Genomic DNA, 4,749 nt, shown 5'->3' with positions numbered 1-4,749 from the left:
GCCGCCGCCGCCGCCGCCGCCGCCCCGCGGAGAGCTCCGCCTTTCCAAGCCCTCCGCCCGCGTCTGCCCGCTGGGCTAGCTTACCTCGGAGGAAGCTCCCGATAAGACCCGGCTCGCCGCAGTGGGATTCGTTACTTATTATTTATTATTTTATTTTATTTATTTTATTTTTATTTATTACACTGAGAGAGAGAAAGAGAGAGGCAGAGACAGGCAGAGGGAGAAGCAGGCTCCACGCAGGGAGCCCGACGTGGGACTCGATCCTGTGTCCCCAGGGTCACGCCCTGGGCGGAAGGCGGCGCCAAAGCGCTGCGCCCCCCGAGCTGCCCTGGGGTTTGTCTTAGACTTCTGTGCGGCCGGTCAGCGATTGTCCCCAGCCTTGTCTACTTTGACTTTACCTTTGCTCTCGGGCACGGCTCTTGGAGGCTGCACAGCGCCGTGGTACGCGAGACTTTTGTTGGAACGAACCGCTCTGCCAGTTTGGTCGTGGGAGTTGATAATTCCTGGTTTTCAGTTTCATGGTCTCTCAAGTCATATTGGTAATCCATTTCACATCTGCAGTATAGTTTTAAGTGCTTGTCATATGGGAAGCAAAGAAAAAAAAAAACAATGGATAGCATAGCCAGTAGGAGTAATAGATCTGACATAATTTTCAGCTTTGAATTTTCTCTAAAATGCCTAGAATGGTACTGGCTTTGCGTATGGACAGGAGAGAGACCCAACAGGTATCAAAGCACATTCAACACGGACACTCTTGGGCCAGTACAACTTACACCGTATCTGTATCTCTCTCTCTTTCTTTCTTTTCTTTCTTTCTTTCTTTCTTTCTTTCTTTCTTTCTTTCTTTCTTTCTTTTTCTTTCTCTCTCTTTCTTTCTTTCTTTCTTTCTTTCTTTCTTTCTTTCTTTCTTTCTTTCTTTCTTTCTTTCTTTTCTTTCCTTTCTTTTCTTTCTTTCTTTCCTTTCTGATTTTATTTATTCCTGAGAGACACAGGGAGAGAGAGAGGCAGAGACACAGGCAGAGGGAGAAGCAGGCTCCATGCAGGGAGCCTGATGTGGGACTCGATCCTGGGTCTCAGGATCACACCCTGGGCTGAAGGCGGCCTAAACCACTGAGCCGCCCGGGCTGCCCATCTGTACCTCTTTCTTGAGAGGGGGAGGGTGCGCGAACTTCAACTCACTGATCCCCATTAGAGGGGATTTTTTATCATTAAGTATGTAAAAGATATTTTTATATAGATAGTATCCCTTCTGTCCCATGAGAAAAAAAAAAAAAACCACTCCACATTTAAAAAATAACTAATTAAAAAAAAGATAACCGTTCTCTTGAAAGGAACCTGAAAAGGCCAACTAACAATCTTCATGAAGTTTTTTCTTTATCGTTTTTCTTATTCTTGATTAGTAAGATAAAAATATTCAACTAAATCAGATGTACCTCCTTCCCTCTTTCATTTGGTTCATATCCTGAGTAAAGTAATTTTGTATCTATTTTGATGTTTATTGTTAGCTAAAAACGATTATGTGATACTGTTTTAATAAAAACTTTTCCTCCATAATTTTTTTTATAATTTGAAACACCCAAAATAATGTTTCTTGAATTTGTTGGAAAATACTTTTCCCTAATGATAAATGTGGAGCAATATAATCTCCAAAATGAGTTATTGAAAGAATGAATGAATGAATGTCTGTAGTACAAAGCAACAGGGGTTTTAAGTACATATAAGTATTTAGGATATGATAAAAACAGGTTTAAAATAAGTGGGAAAATAAGTAAATGGTACAGGGGTAATGGGTTAGCTATATGAAAAAAGAATTGATCTGTATCTTATATAATGAAAGTAAAATTCAGATGAGATTAAAAAAAGAATTGGAAGAAGATAAAGGTGAACATAAATATAATGGAGAATGGAAGAAATTTCTTAAGTATCTACCTACCATCTATCATCTATCCATCTGTCATATCTATCTGCCTTCCTATTATTTATTATCTACTCATCCATCCTATCTACCTGTCAGTTACTATCTATTATCTATCCATCCATTCTCTCTACATTTCACCCAGTCTATCATCTATCCATCCATTCATCATATCTGTTTATATGTCATCTGTTGTCTTTATCTAATTCTGTGTGGACTAGAAAAATGGAAGAATTTTCTAAGTACAATTTCAAATGTAGCAACCATAAGGAAAAGTTTGAAAAATTTTACTGCACTGAAAATATTTTAGTATATAAAACAAAACAGAAAGGTGAGGGGGGCAAAATAAATTGGGAGAAATATTTGTAGCATTTATTTTGTATAAAAGGCTTTAATGTTTAGAGAGCTCTTACCAGAAAAAAATAGAAGAAAAATGGATAATGAACACAGGCAAACAATTAGTAGGCTGGACCCATTTTTTTTTTTATAAAGACTTTATTTATTTATGAGAGACACAAAGAGAGGCAGAGACACAGGCAGAGGTAGGAGAAGCAGGATCCATGCAAGGAGCCTGATGAGGTACTTGATCCCCAGAATCCAGGATCAGGCCCTGAACCAAAGGCAGATGCTCCACTGCTGAGCCACCCAGGTGTCCCCAGCTAGACCTGTTTTAACAACATACCATGGACTAACTGGCTTAACAGAAATTTATTTTCTCACAGTTCTGTAGGCTAAAAGTCCAAGATCAAGATGTCCACAGTTTTAGTGGCTCCTGAGGCCTTTTTCCTTGATTGCAGACACTCTTCTCACTGTGTCTTTCCATGGCCTTCCTTATGTTGGCAAGCATTCCTGGAGTTTCTTCCTCTTCTTGTTAAGAGCATCAATCCCTAGTGATTTGGGCTCACATACTTATAGCCTAATTTAACCTTAATTTCTTCTTTAAAGGCTATATGTCTAAATATAGTCACATTTAGGGGGATTAGTACTTCAACATATGAATGAGAAGTGGGAGACACATAATTCATATAACATAAACCAATAAAGCAGAGATACTACAGTCTGTGACATGAGGGAAGAATGAAAAATGTTTATTTTCACCAGTAGTTAAATGCAAATTTAAATATAGTAGAATTAACTTTTTTTTGAATCAGTTATTTTGGCAAGTAATAAAAGCAGTAGGAATGAAGATGAAATAGGAAAAAGTAATTTTGAAAGAAGAATGAAATTGTTCTTGGTGACAGAACTGTATAGTAAATAAGAGAGAAAGATAAGCCAAAGATGACTTTGAGGTTTTCAGCCAGGATAACTGGGAGAATAAATGATTATGATGGAATTTATCTGTTCAGCTTATAACAGGGTCAAGGCAATGCTTCTAGCAACCATTTTTAATAAGATGACTCTCTCCACAGTTTGTTTGGATCTGGAATAGGCACCTTATTCAACCTGGGCCAGTTAGAGGTATTTTTTGGCTTTGTTTGTTTCATTTGGTTTTTAGAATGGAAATTTATATTTACACCAAATTTAAAAAATTTAGTCTCTCAGATGGTGGGCCATGACATACATTCTTCTATACATATAAAACTTTGACAGAGATAGATTGACCATTTTCCACATACCATTTCTAGTAGAGAAGCAGAAAATGAGAGTGTATAGAGAAAGGGAGAGAAAATGAGAGAAAGAGATGAAATCATACATTCAGAGAGAGAGAGGAGATGGAGAAAGAATTCAGATACAATTCCAGTCTGTTTCTAGAAATTTCCTTAGGCCTGGTTTTATTCATGCCCTGGAGTTTTATAAAATAGCCCTATATCCTTGTCATAAAATCTCCCCAACTTTTTCTTTTTTTTTTTTTCCAGAGGTAGATTTACTGAGTTTTGTTATCTTAAAATTGAAAATATTGGCTGATTATAGTAGATAAGAGGAGATGAATTCAAAGTTGACTTGTATAGTTTTTAGCCTTAAATGATTTATTGAGCTCCACACAAAGTAGATCATTAAGTAAAAGCTCAAAACTTTACCCTTTGAGAAAATTTTGCTCTCCATTGTCATTCAAGGATACACTGAGTAGGGATCCCTGGGTGGCACAGCGGTTTGGCGCCTGCCTTTGGCCCAGGGCGCGATCCTGGAGACCCGGGATCGAATCCCACATCGGGCTCCCGGTGCATGGAGCCTGCTTCTCCCTCTGCCTGTGTCTCTGAGTAATGCTGTCATGCAGTCGTTTTCCATTTCTGACTGGAGCTTGCTTTATTGAGCCTGCGATCCATATATGTACATAAGGGCTGAGGTTTTTTTCCTCCTCCTTTGGCTGTTCTTACAGGAACCCCCACCATAACCATTGGTGTGAGCTGAGAGTGGTATTCTGGTGCAACCTTGGTATGTGGAATGGGAGTCTGGGATACCTGCTCATGCAACATGGTTATGCTTCCTGATTCTGCTCATACTTGGTGTCCCAGATGTACCGTTTTCATCTTTTGTTGGATTTCTGCTGGGCTGCCTGCCTATATGATTTGGAGTGTCTGACAGAACCCAGCTTATGAAAGCAGTTCTGAACATTTAGAAAACTAAAATGAGGGAATGGAGCAATATATTCCAAATGCTATGGGGAAAAAAATAAATTAACCTAGAAGTGTGTGTCAAACTGTTCCCCATGAATGAAGGAAAATAGAGATATTTTCAGATGTACAAAACTTAAAGGAGTTTACTATCCATAGATTCTAAACTGTTATCATAGAATATGCTTCTGTGATGTTACTAAGTCCAAAAGGAAGGCATGGCATGGAAGAAACAACAATAATCACAGAAATTTATAACATATGTAAAAAAATATAATTATT

The sequence above is a fragment of the Nyctereutes procyonoides genome, unplaced genomic scaffold, assembly GCF_905146905.1.
Source record: "Nyctereutes procyonoides isolate TBG_1078 unplaced genomic scaffold, NYPRO_anot_genome, whole genome shotgun sequence".
Classification (NCBI taxonomy): domain Eukaryota; kingdom Metazoa; phylum Chordata; class Mammalia; order Carnivora; family Canidae; genus Nyctereutes; species Nyctereutes procyonoides.
The sequence above is the reverse complement of the archived record's forward strand: the minus strand, read 5'-3'. Positions refer to the sequence as shown.